The sequence below is a fragment of the Arachis hypogaea genome, chromosome 16 (assembly GCF_003086295.3).
Source record: "Arachis hypogaea cultivar Tifrunner chromosome 16, arahy.Tifrunner.gnm2.J5K5, whole genome shotgun sequence".
In the NCBI taxonomy this organism is placed as follows: Eukaryota; Viridiplantae; Streptophyta; class Magnoliopsida; order Fabales; family Fabaceae; genus Arachis; species Arachis hypogaea.
In genome coordinates, this window is record NC_092051.1 from 36,159,203 (window position 1) to 36,176,145 (window position 16,943).

The window sequence follows — 16,943 nt, forward strand, 5'->3', positions numbered from 1 at the left end:
CAACCTCCATAATCTTTAATGTTTTTGGGCAGAAAATCAGTTCCGTATTTGTATTTTTTCTTTTTCACTATATTAATGAGATTTTATACATTCTTCCAATAGTCGTGCTTATGCTTTCTATGTGTAATGAGATTTTACTAATATGATTTCACTGCAAAGAATTATCGTAATTATATATCATTTGTTGTACACGCATAAGATTTCTCCTTTAATGTAGTATATGCAGTCTAATTTTGAATTGGTATAATTATACCACAAAGTTATAATTATCCCACAAAGCTATACCAAAAGGAACTGGATTGGTAGGAAGATCTTTATCAAAAGCTATAATTATATTTTAGGATATATATTTAAAATTTATATATTATTTTATTCTAAAATAGTTTTTTTGGTTAGACCACGGTTGGACCGGTTCAACCAGTGAACCAGTGATTCTGTCGGTTCGATGACCGGTTCGGTTCTCTGAACCTTGCTCATAATACATTCATATACTTATTAATTTATTATAATATATTTATTTCTTTGTCTTTTTTATATATCTGGAACTAATGATTATTTTTTCACTGCCATGTGTAGAAATAATTATTTTAGAATACTATATCATTAATTCCATCGAATAAATAATACTATGTGTAAGTTGATTTTGGATGAATAATAGGAAGGGTAGAAAAACGGCTGATGATATATTTTTAATACTGTACATACATATTCCACAATATTTCACAATAATAATATACTTGAATTAATCATTCTACTTATATGACAAGATGAATTTGCTTTCTTGGTGGGATTAGCAATTGGTTGCTTACAATTAATGACAATCTAGCTAGGTAATAATCCTAGACTCCTAGCTGTTAGTATGTAGCTAGCTTCTTTAGTTTTTCCATTTCAATTGTAATCCACTAATGTTAATTAAATTGAAGTAGCTAAGTATGAAAATAATTCGGATAATAATTCGGTTGTAACGAACTAAGATTTGGGTTTTAAAACTAAGCAGTTACAAATATAAATAACGATTACAAGAATTTATTTTCATAAACACGATTAAGATGGATAAATTTAACGTTTGAGTAGAAAAAAATGTGTTTTCATTTCTTTTACTTTAATTTCTTTTCGTAATTTTAGAAACAAGAAGTAACAAAATAATATTATTTTATTAATAAGTAAGAGAAAATCGTCATGATTGTATTTTGCTTTATTTATTTACAGATTTATCACTTATAGTTTGAAATAATATTTGTATGGGATGGTGGTTGATCTAATGTTTGTATGAGCTGGTGGTTGAAATAAGGTTTGTATGAGCTGGTTGTTGAAATAATCAATGGAAATGACATTACTTCATGATAAAAATATGTGTTTTTAAAATAAATTAAACTAAAACTCCATACGGTGCATAGAAATAGAGTAAAATTGCGAAAAGTAACAAAGCAATACATTTCTATTTAAGAAGTCATTTAAAGAAATTCGCAGGAAGTACATCCACTAACTCTAACAAATAAATACGCACTAACCAAAGTATTATAGTCTATCTAGATTAATTATAAGAACTGTGCATATTCCAAAACTCCTCGACCGATGCTATAATCTGTGGCTTCTTATGGTTGATCCGACTTCGGAGTATATGCACCGCGGTTATCATGCGAATATCGTGATCATCAAGCTACAAATTATACATTATGAATTAGTACCAAAAAATATGACCTCCATATTAGTTACTGTTTGTCACATCAAATTACCTCCATGTTAGAGAGGACCTTATCCACTCTACTAGACAATTCTTGAATTTTATTTAGATCCTCACTTTGAATAACATCGTCATTAATAACTTGGTCATCCCGTAGAAAACAAGAAAAAATTAAAGTTTAAATTACTCGTAATACGTTATACTAGATATTAAATAACCATTAAGGATTACCTTTGCACTAGGAATTGTAGTTCCAAGTTGATCACCAAAATCAACTTTGATAAAATCACAGTCCAGTGACATATTCTGTGTGTTGGTAGCATCATTTGAGACCCCCACTATATCTTCGTTAGAAGGAATATCCATGATTATTATCAACGGAAGAATATATTAGGAGTAGACTTGGTTGAAAGGCAAATAGTTAAAATAATTTGTCAACATATACAAAATTAGTCGGATTGAACACATATATATACCCAAAAAAGATAACAAAATTTGAATTCTATCTTTTAAAAAATTTGCGAAACAGCCGAATAATCTTAAAACTGTTTAAGATATCTTATCTTTTTAATTAAAAACAAATACTTTTCAATTTCAACTTAAGAACATATTTTCAATTTAAGAAATTAAATTTGATCAATTTATCTAATTATATCTTATCTATAATTATCTTTAATTAGAAAAATACTCAAATGAAATTCAAAATAATAATAATAATAATAATAATAATAATAATAATAATAATAATAATAATAATAATAATAATAATAATAATAATAATAATAAACGTAACTTCTAATTCAATACGCATGGTTTGGGTTTAGTATATAGCGATTTTGAAATTTCAATCGATTGGATTACAATACCAATCGATTGAAAGCTGAAAAAAACACATTTAGGACACTTTCCAATCGATTGAAGTTTCAAACCAATCGATTGAATTAGAAGTTACTTGCAAAGTTCAATCGATTTTTAGCCGTAACCAATTGATTGAATATTGAGACCAATCGATTGTTTAGCCGTGACCAATCGATTGAATTACATAAATTTCACATTTAATTCATTGTTCAATCGATTGGTTACTTTCACCAATCGATTGATTTATGCAAAACCATGCTTACCAGCAATATACAATCGATTGTTTAGTGATAAACTGAAATCCAATCGATTGAGTTAAATTTCAATCGATTGGTTTGATATTCCAATCGATTGGATTTCAGCGAAACACGATTTCATGAATCCTCAAGAACGTCTCGGATCGAATGTAATATTTTAAGAAAATTGGGATCCATGGATGATCTAATTGTTGTTGTTTTTGTATTTGATTGTTAATGAACATGATAAATTTATGATAAATTAATTATTTATAAAATAAAAAATCGTTTTTATAATTATATAAAATATATAGGGTCAATTTATAATTAAAATTAGTTAAAGGACTATGTAACAGTTATTAAAAAATCTTAAAAAACATGTTTTTTTACATGGACCACTAAGTGGTCCAAAGGTTCCTGGACCACCGAATCCTGAGCCCGTAAACATGTATGTTGACGTGTTTATTTTCAAACCAATCGATTGAATTAGAAGTTACTTGCAAAGTTCAATCGATTTTTAGCCGTAACCAATTGATTGAATATTGAGACCAATCGATTGTTTAGCCGTGACCAATCGATTGAATTACATAAATTTCACATTTAATTCATTGTTCAATCGATTGGTTACTTTCACCAATCGATTGATTTATGCAAAACCATGCTTACCAGCAATATACAATCGATTGTTTAGTGATAAACTGAAATCCAATCGATTGGGTTAAATTTCAATCGATTGGTTTGATATTCCAATCGATTGGATTTCAGCGAAACACGATTTCATGAATCCTCAAGAACGTCTCGGATCGAATGTAATATTTTAAGAAAATTGGGATCCATGGATGATCTAATTGTTGTTGTTTTTGTATTTGATTGTTAATGAACATGATAAATTTATGATAAATTAATTATTTATAAAATAAAAAATCGTTTTTATAATTATATAAAATATATAGGGTCAATTTATAATTAAAATTAGTTAAAGGACTATGTAACAGTTATTAAAAAATCTTAAAAAATATGTTTTTTTACTTGGACCACTAAGTGGTCCAAAGGTTCCTGGACCACCGAATCCTGAGCCCGTAAACATGTATGTTGACGTGTTTATTTTCAATGGACAGTCTATCTTCCCTATTATTTAAAATGGACCGTTTATCTTTCCTGTTATTTAAAATTGTTCATCTTCTTTATTATTTGAAACGTTCCATTTTTAAGAGTTTTGTTCAATTTAAATCATTAATATTTTTTATTATTTTTAAAAATTATATTTAATTATTATAAATACATGTATCTCGTTTACACTGTAAACGAGATAAACAAAAATTAAAATATTACACATATCTCATTTACATTATATCTCGTTTACAGTGTAAACAAGATGAGAGAGGGGTATTTATTTAGGTAAATATTTTTTAAATTATTTATTTCAATAATTATTATAATTAATTAATTTATTAAAATAAAAAATTCATATTCTCTTTACATAAAATAATAAAAATAATTAAATTATTATAAAATTATTTTGTCATTTGTATTTTAAAATTTTATATTTTCAAATTGTAATTTGTTTATAGTGAAATTTTTTTATTTGAACGAGTTTATCAAATTATTGTTGATTATATATTTAAGAATTTAATATTTTAAATCTATAATAGTTATTTTAAAATTTAAATCTTTTAAAATTAAAATTTTTATTATTGTTTAATTTATATGGTAGAACTCAATAATTAAAAAATTAATTTGTTTCATAATATTTTAATATATTTTTTTTAAAATAACTACTATATTTATTTATTGAGATCTAAAAAATTAAAACATTTAAAATAACTATTATATTTATTTAGTTAATTTTAATATTTTGGATTTCACTAAATAAATATAGTAGTTATTTTAAATGTTTTAATATTTTAATCTCACTAAATAAATATAGTAATTATTTTAAAAAATATATATTAAAATATTAAGATTGAACAAGTGATCTCACAGATCGATTTTTCAATTATTAAGTTCTACCATATATATTAAGCAATAATAAAAATTATAATTTTAAAAAATTTAAAAGATTTAAATTTTAAAATAACTACTATATTATTTAGTGAGATTTAAAATATTAAAATTTTAAATATATAATAAAAAATAATTTGATAAACTCTTTTAAATAAAAAAATTTTACTATAAAAAATTATAATTTAAAAATATAAAATTTTAAAATACAAATGACAAAATAACTTTATAATAATTTAATTATTTTTATTATTTTATGTAAAAAAAATTTTGTTTATTAAGGTCTAAAAAATAATATTAGAATTAGTAGTATAAAAAATACTTCAAATTTAATATTATGAAAAAAATAAAAAAAATTATATAAGGACTAATTTGATTAATTTTTAAAATTTTAGGGATGAAAATAACTTACGTTTGGACTTTCAGGGACTATTTTGATTATAAATAACTTTTTTACATGTCAAGTGACACGTGACGTGTTAGGTGTCACTGACCTGACACGTCAACCAATCATCTTGTGACACGTGGCATTTACCTACCACGTCATCATATAACTAACAAAATGACTAATTTGACTTGCATTTTATCTTTCAAGGACTAATATGACTAAAAAAAAAATCTTTTGAGGAGTAATTTGAAGAACGGGTAATCTTTTAGGGACGAATTTGACTATTAACCCAAAAGATTAAAACATTTAAAATAACTACTATATTTATTTAGTGAAATCCAAAATATTAAAACTTTTACTATATAACTAGTTTTAATATTTTAAATTTTACTAAATAAATATAATAGTTATTTTAAATGTTTTAATTTTTTAGATCTCAGTAAATAAATATAGTAATTATTTTTAAAAATATATTAAAATATTAAGATTCAACAAGTGATCCCACAAATCGGTTTTTCAATTATTGAGTTCTACCGTATATATTAAACAATAATAAAAATTACAATTTTAAAAAATTTAACAGATTTAAATTTTAAAATAACTATTATATTATTTAGTGAGATTTAAAATATTAAATTTTAAATATATAATCAACAATAATTTAATAAACTCGTTTAAATAAAAAAATTTTACTATAAAAAAATTATAATTTGAAAATATAAAATTTTAAAATACGAATGATAAAATAACTTTATAATAATTTAATTATTTTTATTATTTGATGTAAAAAAAATTTATTTATTAAGGTCTAAAAAATAATATTAAAATTAGTAGTATAAAAAAATACTTTAAATTTAATATTATAAAGAAAAAATAAATTTATATAAAGACTAATTTGATTAATTTTTAAAATTTTAGAGATGAAAATGACTTATTTCTAGACTTTCAGGAACTATTTTAATTATAAATAATTTGTTTATGTGTCAAGTGACACGTGGTGTGCTAGGTGTTACTGACCTGATACGTCAATCAATCATCTTGTGACACGTGACTTTAACCTACCACGTCATCATCTAACCAACGAAAGGACCAATTTGACTTACGTTTTATTTTTTAAAGACTAATATGACTAAAAAAATCTTTTAAAGACTAATTTAAAGAATAAATTATCTTTTAGGGACAAATTTAACTATTAACCCTTAATTGAATATTACAATTTACCAATTTATGTTATCAGACCTATAGATGTTTTTCTATTAACCAAATATTGTAAGTTCGATTATTATTAGTCTACATTCATAAAAAGATCAATTATACTATACAGATCAATATGTATAGATATTTCATCTGAGTTGATGAAAAATGGACTCGTATCTAGATGGTAGTTAAATTGTTAAGCCATTATGTCAGACGTATCAATGTTGCTGCAAGGCATGTGGGTAAAGGCTCGTGGCGCTTATGTTGAGCCAGCAATGAGCACGATAACCGGAAGAGTTAAATTGAAAAAAAAATCAAACATTTGAGAGAATAAATTAGAAGTAAAGTAAAAATTTATAATGTATACATATACTAGTAGTGATTTTCTTTTAGAAAATAGGACAATATTTTTTTTGGTGACGATAGGGAGATATATATATATATATATATACACACAATAATACTTCACATCCATATAAAAAACCTATCCAAATCATCCAAGTTCTTTTTTGTTAACGCATCTCCCCCTTTCCCCAAGTTACGTGAAATACACGCGCGCTCCCCTCTTCCTCTTATCAACGTAACAGATTTACGTAAACCTTTTCTTCAACGTAAACATTCTTCTTCTTCTTCTTCTTCTTCTTCTTCTTCTTCTTCAACGTTAACGATTTGCATTGTAATTTTCGGATTTGCAATCTCTATTGCTCGTCATTCTTCTTCTTTTTTCTTCTCTTCTGCTCGTTGTTCTTCTCTGCTACTCGTCCTTCTTCTCCCTATTCTTCTTCGTTTTCTTCTTCGATTTTGTGGATTTATCTTCTTTGTTTTCAGATTTCAATATCCTATCAAAACAATGAATGATTCAACTTCAAATCAGTTGAATGAGAGCGTCTTGGATTATTCTTCTTAAATGAATCAAGTGGACGAGGTTTGGATTTTTTTAATCGAATTGAATGGAATGCAATTGTTAAATTAAATTGAATTGAATTGAATTGAATGTATGCATGTGTTCTGAATTGAATTGAATTGATAATCTCTCAATTATAGACACAGGTGTTTTGAATTTATATAATGGATAATGTTTTGTTCATTTAGTATTATACAATTGTTTCACCATAATAACGTGTTCGGTTTATTCTGCAGAAAGCTGTTTGAATTTGATTTTATATAATGGATAATGTTTCGTTCATTTAGTACTATACAATTGTTTCACCTTAATAATGTGTTTGGTTAATTGTGCAGAAAGCTGTTTGAATTTGATTTTATATAATGGATAATATTCCATTTATTTAGTACTATACAATTGTTTCACCTTAATGATGTGTTCGGTTCATTATGCAGAAAGCTGTTTGAATTTGATTTTATATTATGGATAATGTTCCATTCATTTAGTACTATACAATTGTTTCACCATAATAACGTGTTGGGTTCATTATGGAGATAACTGTTTGAATTTGAATTTATATAAGGGATAATGTTCTATTCATTTAATACTATACAATTATTTCACCATAATAACATGTTCGGTTCATTCTGCAGACCAGATGTATTGTGGATGAACAATTTATCCCAAAGGTCAGGATGATTTTTAAGACACTAGAAGAAGCCGAAAAGTTCTATAAAAATTATTCCAAACTTGCCGGTTTTTCTACCAAAATAAGGAACACGACTCAGAAGGGAGACGAGATTAAGAATCAACTAATCGTATGCAGCAGAGAGGGGAGGTGGAAATCTAAGATATCTCCAACTCTTAAGACAAATCCCTCAGCCGGAATAAACTGTCCAGCCAGGATCTACGTACACATATTGAAGGACGTCAGTCTTTGGATAATTTCCAAAGTTGTTCTAAATCACTCACACCCCTGCTGTCCAGACCGGGCAGAGATGCTCAAACGATACAGGGAGCTAAGCATGTTCATGCGTCGCACCATCAAAACCAACAAGGAAGCCAAAATCAGACTGAGCAAAACTTACCAATCATTCGTAGCAGTAGCTGGCAGTCACCGGGAACTAAGTTTTATAGAAAAAGACGTGAGAAATTACAACACAAGGGAAGTATGGAATGTTTTTGAACAAGACGATGCCAAAGAATTCGGGAAGTACTGGTGCACGAAATTGTGATCTCCAGGCTCGAACAAATCCTGGTAATGGCTCCAAAGCTTGGTGCTCTGATCTTAATTCATGATTTGTCACAACTTCGATACAACTAACCAGCAAGTGCACTGGGTCGTCCAAGTAATACCTTACGTGAGTAAGGGTCGAATCCCACGGAGATTGTTGGTATGAAGCAAGCTATGGTCACCTTGTAAGTCTCAGTCAGGCGGATATAAAGTGATAATGGTGTTTTCGAATATTATATAGTAAAATAGGGATAGAGATACTTATGTAAATCATTGGTAGGAATTTCAGATAAGCGAATGGAGATGCTTTTCGTTCCTCTGAACCTCTGCTTTCCTGCTATCTTCATCCAATCAGTCTTACTCCTTTCCATGGCTGGCTGTATGCAAGGGCATCACCGTTGTCAGTGGCTACATCCCCTCCTCTCAGTGAATAATATGCTCACGCACCCTGTCACGGCACGGCTATTCATCTGTCGGTTCTCGATCATGCTGGAATAGGATTTACCCTCCTTTTGCGTCTGTCACTAACGCCCAGCACTCGCGAGTTTGAAGCTCGTCACAGTCATTCAATCATTGAATCCTACTCAGAATACCACAGACAAGGTTTAGACCTTCTGGATTCTCTTGAATGCCGCCATCATTCTAGCTTACGCCACGAAGATTCCTGTTAGGAGATCTAAGAGATATTCATTCTAGCTTAATTCATGTAGAACAGAAGTGTTTGTCAGGCACGCGTTCATAAGGGGGAAGGATGATGAGCGTCACACATAATCATCACCTTCATCACGTTCTTGGGTGCGAATGGATATCTTAGAAGCGAAATAAGAAGAATTGAATAGAAAACAGTAGTACTTTGCATTAATCTTTGAGGAACAGCAGAGCTCCACACCTTAATCTATGGAGTGTAGAAACTCTACCGTATGAAAATACATAAGTGAAGGTCCAGGCATGGCCGAGATGGACAGCCCCCAAAACGTGATCAAAGGATCATAAGGTAATCCCAAGATGATCCTAAGATCCTAAGATGATCAAAAGATGCCTAATACAATAGTAAAAGGTCCTATTTATAATAAACTAGTCACTAGGGTTTACATGAGTAAGTAATTGATGCATAAATCTACTTCCGGGGCCCACTTGGTGTGTGTTTGGGCTGAGCTTGAGTGTAGCACGTGCAGAGGCCATTTGTGGAGTTGAACGCCAAGTTCTGTGCCAGTTTGGGCGTTCAACTCTGGTTTTGGATCCTTTTCTGGCGTTGGACGCCAGATTTGGGCAGAAGGCTGGCGTTGAACGCCAGTTTACGTCGTCAATTCTTGGCCAAAGTATGGACTATTATATATTTCTGGAAAGCCCTGGATGTCTACTTTCCAACGCAATTGGAAGCGCGCCATTTCGAGTTCTGTAGCTCTAGAAAATCCACTTTGAGGGCAGGGAGGTCAGAATCCAACAGCATCAGCAGTCCTTTTTCAACCTCTGAATCTGATTTCTGCTCAAGTCCCTCAATTTCAGCCAGAAAATACCTGAAATCACAGAAAAACACATAAACTCATAGTAAAGTCCAGAAATGTGAATTTAACATAAAAACTAATGAAAACATCCCTAAAAGTAACTAGATCCTACTAAAAACATACTAAAAACAATGTCAAAAAGCGTATAAATTATCCGCTCATCACAACACCAAACTTAAATTGTTGCTTGTCCCCAAGCAACTGAAAATCAAATTGGATAAAAAGAAGAGAATATACTATAAATTCCAAACTATCAATGAAACATAGCTTCAATCATATGAGCGGGACTTATAGCTTTTTGCCTCTTGAATAGTTTTGGCATCTCACTTTATCCATTGAAGTTCAGAATGATTGGAATCTATAGGAACTTCAGATTTCGAATAGTGTTATTGACTCTCCTAGTTCAGTATGATGATTCTTGAACACAGCTTCTTTATGAGTCTTGGCCGTGGCCCTAAGCACTTTGTTTTCCAGTATTACCACCGGATACATAAATGCCACAGACACATAATTGGGTGAACCTTTTCAGATTGTGACTCAGCTTTGCTAAAGTCCCCAATTAGAGGTGTCCAGGGTTCTTAAGCACACTCTTCTTTTGCTTTGGACCTTGACTTTAACCGCTCAGTCTCAAGTTTTCACTTGACACCTACACGCCACAAGCACATGGTTAGGGACAGCTTGGTTTAGCCGCTTAGACCAGGATTTTATTCCTTTAGGCCCTCCTATCCACTGATGCTCAAAGCCTTGGGATCCTTTTTATTTGCCCTTGCCTTTTGGTTTTAAGGGTTATTGGCTTTTTCTGCTTGCTTTTTCTTTTTCTTTCTATTTTTTTTTCGCCTATTTTTTTTTCTTTTTTTTTTCTGCAAGCTTTGTTTTTTTTTTGCTGCTTTTTCTTGCTTCAAGAATCATTTTTATGATTTTTCAGATTATCAAATAACATGTCTCCTAGTCATCATTCTTTCAAGAGCCAACATATTTAACATTTTTAAACAACAACTTCAAAAGACATATGCACTGTTCAAGCATTCATTCAGAAAACAAGAAGCATTGTCACCACATCAATATAATTAAGCTAAGTTCAAGGATAAATTCGAAACTCATGTACTTCTTGTTCTTTTGAATTAAAACATTTTTTATTTAAGAGAGGTGATGGATTCATAGGACATTCATAACTTTAAGACATAGTTACTACTACTAATGATCATGTAATGAAGACACAAACACAGATAAGTACATAACATAGAAAACGAAAAACAGAAGAAATAAGAACAAGGAATGAGTCCACCTTAGTGATGTCCTTGAGCTCTTCTATGTCTCTTCCTTGTCTTTGTTGCTCCTCCTTCATTGCTTTTAGATCTTCTCTGATTTCATGAAGGATGATGGAGTGCTCTTGATGTTCCACCCTTAGTTGCTTCCAATAATTATGTGGAAGAAAATGTATCCCCTGAGGTATCTCAGGGATCTCTTGATTTGCAGTCAAATGTTCTACCACTGAGCTATAGACCCTTGATGGAAGCTTTTCTTCCCTTTCTTCTTACTAGAGGTTTCTCTGGCCTTAGGTGCCATCAATGGTTATGGAAAAAACAAAAAAGCTATGCTTTTACCACACCAAACTTAGAATGTTGCTCGCCCTCGAGCAAAAGAAGAAAGAATAGAAGAATAAGAAGAAGATATGGAGGAGATGGATGGGAGTGTGTATTCGGCCATATGGGTGGGATTGGGTGGGAGAGAGATGTTTAATTTTGAAGGTAGTGGGTGTATGGATGTGAGTGGTAAATGGATAACAGAAGGGATGATCATGAATGGAAAGAGAGATGATGAGGTAGGTGGGGATCCTGTGGGGTCCACAGATCTTGAGGTGATCCTGTGAGGTCCACAGATCTTGAGGTGTCAAGGCATTTACATCCCTGCACCAATTTAGGCATGTAAAATTCCCTTGCACACAACTCTGGGCGTTCAGCGCCAGGTTGGTGCCCTTTTTGGGCGTTCAACGCCCCTTTGCTGCCATTTCTGGTATTGAACGCCAGAACCATGCTTTTTTTGGGCGTTCAGCGCCAGGATGCTCCCATTCTGGGTGTTCAGCGCCAGAACTATGCTCTGTTCTGGCGTTTGAACGCCAGACAGATGCTCCTCCAGGGTGTGATTTTTCTTCTGCTGTTTTTGATTCCGTTTTCAATTTTTATATTTATTTTGTGACTCCACATGATCATGAACCTAAGAAAACATGAAAAACAATAAAAATAAGAATTAGATACACATTGGGTTGCCTCCCAACAAGCGCTTCTTTAATGTCAATAGCTTGACAGTGGGCTCTCATGGAGCCTCACAGATGTGCAGAGCTTTGTTGAGACTTTCCAACACCAAACTTAGAGTTTGGATATGGGAGTTCAACACCAAACTTAGAGTTTGGTTGTGGCCTCCCAACACCAAACTTAGAGTTTGACTGTGGGGGCTCTGGTTGACTCTGCTTAGAGAGAAGCTTTTTCTGCTTCCTCTCTATGGTTGCAGAGGGAGATCCTTGAGTTTTGAATACAAGGGAGTTCTCATTCAATTGAAGGACTATTTCACCTCTGTCAACATCAATCACAGCTCTTGCTGTGGCCAGGAAAGGTCTTCCTAGGATGATGGATTCATCCTCTTCCTTTCCAGTATCCAGGACTATGAAATCAGCAGGGATGTAAAGGCCCTCAACCTTTACTAAAACGTCCTCTACTTGTCCATATGCCTGTTTTCTTGAGCTGTCTGCCATCTCTAATGAGATTTTAGCAGCTTGCACCCCATAGATTCCCAGTTTCTCTATTATAGAGAGGGGCATGAGGTTTATTCCTGAACCAAGGTCACATAGAGCCTTAAAGATCATGGTGCCTATGGTACAAGGTATTATGAACTTTCCAGGATCCTGTCTCTTCTGAGGCAATGTCAGTTGATCCAGATCACTTAGTTCATTGATGAACAAGGGAGATTCAACTTCCCAAGTATTAATGCCAAATAATTTGGCATTCAGCTTCATGATTGCACCAAGAAACTTGGCAGTTTGCTCTTCAGTAACATCCTCATTCTCTTCTGAAGAGGAATACTCATCAGAGCTCATGAAGGGTATAAGGAGGTTCAATGGAATCTCTATGGTCTCTAGATGAGCCTCAGAGTCCTTTGGTTCCCCAGAGGGAAGCTCCTTATTGATCACTGGACGTCCCTGGAGGTCTTCCTCCTTGGGATTCACGTCCTCTCCTCTCCTCAGAGGTTCGGCCATGGCGCTTATGTCAATGGCCTTGCACTCTCCTTTTGGGTTCTCTTCTGTATTGCTTGGGAGAGTACTAGGAGGGATTTCAGTGATCCTTTTACTCAGCTGGCCCACTTGTGCTTCCAGATTTCTAATGGAAGATCTTGTTTCATTCATGAAACTTACAGTGGCCTTAGATAGATCAGAGACTAGATTTGCTAAATTAGAAGCATTTTGTTCAGAGTTCTCTGTCTGTTGCTGAGTTGATGATGGAAAAGGCTTGCTATTGCTAAACCTGTTTCTTCCACCATTATTAAAGCCTTGTTGGGGCTTTTGATCCTTCCATGAGAAATTTGGATGATTTCTCCATGTTGAGTTATAGGTGTTTCCATAGGGTTCACCTAAGTAATTTACCTCTGCTATTGCAGGGTTCTCAGGATCATAAGCTTCTTCTTCAGAAGATGCCTCTTGAGTACTGTTGGATGCAGCTTGCATTCCATGCAGACTCTGAGAAATCATATTGACTTGCTGAGTCAATATTTTATTCTGAGCCAATATGGCATTCAGAGTATCAACCTCAAGAACTCCCTTCTTCATAGGCGTCCCATTGCTTACAGGATTCCTTTCAGAAGTGTACATGAACTGGTTATTAGCAACCATGTCAATGAGTTCTTGAGCTTCTGCAGGCGTTTTCTTTAGGTGAATGGATCCACCTGCAGAAGTGTCCAGTGACATCTTTGATAGCTCAGATAAACCATCATAGAATATATCCAGGATGGTCCATTCTGAAAGCATGTCAGAAGGACACTTTTTGGTCAACTGTTTGTATCTTTCCCAAGCTTCATAGAGAGATTCACCTTCTTTCTGTCTGAAGGTTTGAACATCAGCTCTAAGCTTGCTCAGCTTTTGAGGAGGAAAGTACTTGGCTAAGAAAGCCGTGACCAGCTTATCCCAAGAGTTCAGGCTGTCTTTGGGTTGAGAATCCAACCATAATCTAGCTCTGTCTCTTACAGCAAAGGGGAAAAGCATGAGCCTGTAGACTTCAGGATCTATTCCATTAGTCTTAACAGTATCACATATCTGCAAGAATTCAGTTAAGAACTGAAAAGGATCTTCAGATGGAAGTCCATGAAACTTGCAGTTCTGCTGCATCAGAGAAACTAATTGAGGTTTCAGCTCAAAGTTGTTTGCTCCAATGGCAGGAATGGAGATGCTTCTTCCATGTAAATTGGAATTAGGTGCAGTAAAGTCACCAAGCATCTTCCTTACATTATTATTATTTTCGGCTGCCATCTCCTTTGCCTGTTCGAAAGTTTCTGAAAGGTTATCTCTGGATTGTTGTATTTTAGCTTCTCTTAATTTTCTCTTCAGAGTCCTTTCAGGTTCTGGATCTGCTTCCACAAGAATGTTCTTATCCTTGCTCCTGCTCATATGACAAAGAAGAAGGCACAGAATAATAATAATAATAATGGAGATCCTTTATACCACAGTATAGGGATTCCTGTGTGAGTGGAAGAAGAGGGGGAGACAAAGAATGTAATATAATGGAAGAAACACAACTGTGAGGATGGAAGAGAGGTGAAATGAGATGTTAGGATATGAATGAATAAATAGAATGAGATGGGGGAGGGATAATTTTCGAAAATTATTTTTGAAAAAGAGTTAGTGATTTTCGAAAATAGTTTTTGAAAAATGTTTAGTATTTTTTTCGAAAAATTTTTTTGAAATCAAAAATAAAAATAAAAATAATTAGTTAATTAAAAAGAAATTTTTGAAAAAGGGAGAGATATTTTCGAAAATTAGAGAGAGAGAGTTAGTTAGGTAGTTTTGAAAAAGTTAAGAAACAAACAAAAAGTTAGTTAGTTAGTTGAAACAAATTTTGAAAAGATAAGAAGTTAGGAAGTTAGAAAAGATATTTTGAAAAGATATTTTTGAAAAAGATAAGATAAGAAGATATTTTTGAAAAGATATGATAGGAATTAGTTTTGAAAAAGATTTGATTTTTAAAATCACAATTAATGACTTGATTCATAAGAAATCACAAGATATGATTCTAGAACTTAAAGTTTGAATCTTTCTTAACAAGCAAGTAACAAACTTCAAATTTTTGAATCAAAACATTAATTGATTATGTTATTTTCGAAAATTTAATATAAAATAAGAAAAAGATTTTTGAAAAATATTTTTGGAATTTTCGAAAATAACTAAGAATTTTGAAAAAGATTTAAATTTTGAAAAAGATTCTGAAAAAGATAAGATTTTCAAATTGAAAATTTGATTTGACTCATTGGCAACAACTTGATTTTAAAAATTTTTGAAAAAGTCAATCCAAATTTTCGAATTTGATGAGAGAAAAAGGGAAAGATATTTTTTTGATTTTTGAAATTTTTATGAAAAACATGAAAAATATGCAATGCATGAAATTTTTAGATCAAAACAATGAATGCATGCAAGAATGCTATGAATGTCAAGATGAACACCAAGAACACTTTGAATGTCATGATGAACATCAAGAACATATTTTTGAAAAATTTTTAATGCAAAGAAAACATGCAAGACACCAAACTTAGAATTCTTTAATGCTTGGACACTAAGAATTCAAGAATGCATATGAAAAACATGAAAAGACACAAAACAAAAAATCATCAAGATCAAACAAGAAGACTTACCAAGAACAACTTGAAGATCATGAAGAACACTATAAATGCATGATATTTTCGAAAAATGCTAGATGCATATGCAAGTGACACCAAACTTATAACATGACACAAGACTCAAACAAGAAATAGAAAAATATTTTTGATTTTTATGATTTTCTAATTTTTTTGGATTTTTTTTTCGAAAATAGTATGAAAAAGAAAAATTAAGGATTCCAAAATTTTTAATATGAATTCCAGGAATCTTGCCATGTTAGTCTAAAGCTTCAGTCCAGGAATTAGACATGGCTCACTAGCCAGCCAAGCTTTCAATGAAAGCTCCAGTCCAAAACACTAGACATGGCCAATGGCCAGCCAAGCTTTAGTCTTTAACACGAGAGTATATTGATCTTGATAACAAAGTGCAAGCCTCAGTCCAAATAAATTTAGACATGGCTTTACAGCCAGCCAGGCTTCACATGCTTCATGAAACACTAGAATTCATTCTTAAAAATTTTGAATAAATTTTTGAAAACATTTTTATTATTTTCGAAAACAGATGAGAAAATTTTAGAAATATTTTTGAAAAATTTTTGAAAATAAAATAAAAAGAAAATTACCTAATCTGAGCAACAAGATGAACCGTCAGTTGTCCAAACACAAACAATCCCCGGCAACGGCGCCAAAAACTTGGTGCTGTTGCCGGATCAAAAGGGAATCTGGCACTGATGTTACCGGACCAAAAGCTTGCCGAAGACTCAAACAATCCCCGGCAACGGCGCCAAAAACTTGGTGCACGAAATTGTGATCTCCAGGCTCGAACAAATCCTGGTAATGGCTCCAAAGCTTGGTGCTCTGATCTTAATTCATGATTTGTCACAACTTCGATACAACTAACCAGCAAGTGCACTGGGTCGTCCAAGTAATACCTTACGTGAGTAAGGGTCGAATCCCACGGAGATTGTTGGTATGAAGCAAGCTATGGTCACCTTGTAAGTCTCAGTCAGGTGGATATAAAGTGATAATGGTGTTTTCGAATATTATATAGTAAAATAGGGATAGAGATACTTATGTAAATCATTGGTAGGAATTTCAGATAAG

At 32.1% G+C, this 16,943-nt stretch overlaps 1 non-coding gene across 1 annotated transcript; it reads left to right on the top strand.

Moving 5' to 3' along the window:
* Positions 1–13,995: 13,995 nt before the first annotated feature.
* Positions 13,996–14,103, top strand: LOC112761883 (small nucleolar RNA R71). Its single transcript, XR_003182255.1, has one exon. It is a non-coding gene; the product is annotated as a small nucleolar RNA R71 (small nucleolar RNA).
* The last annotated feature ends 2,840 nt before the right edge of the window (positions 14,104–16,943 follow it).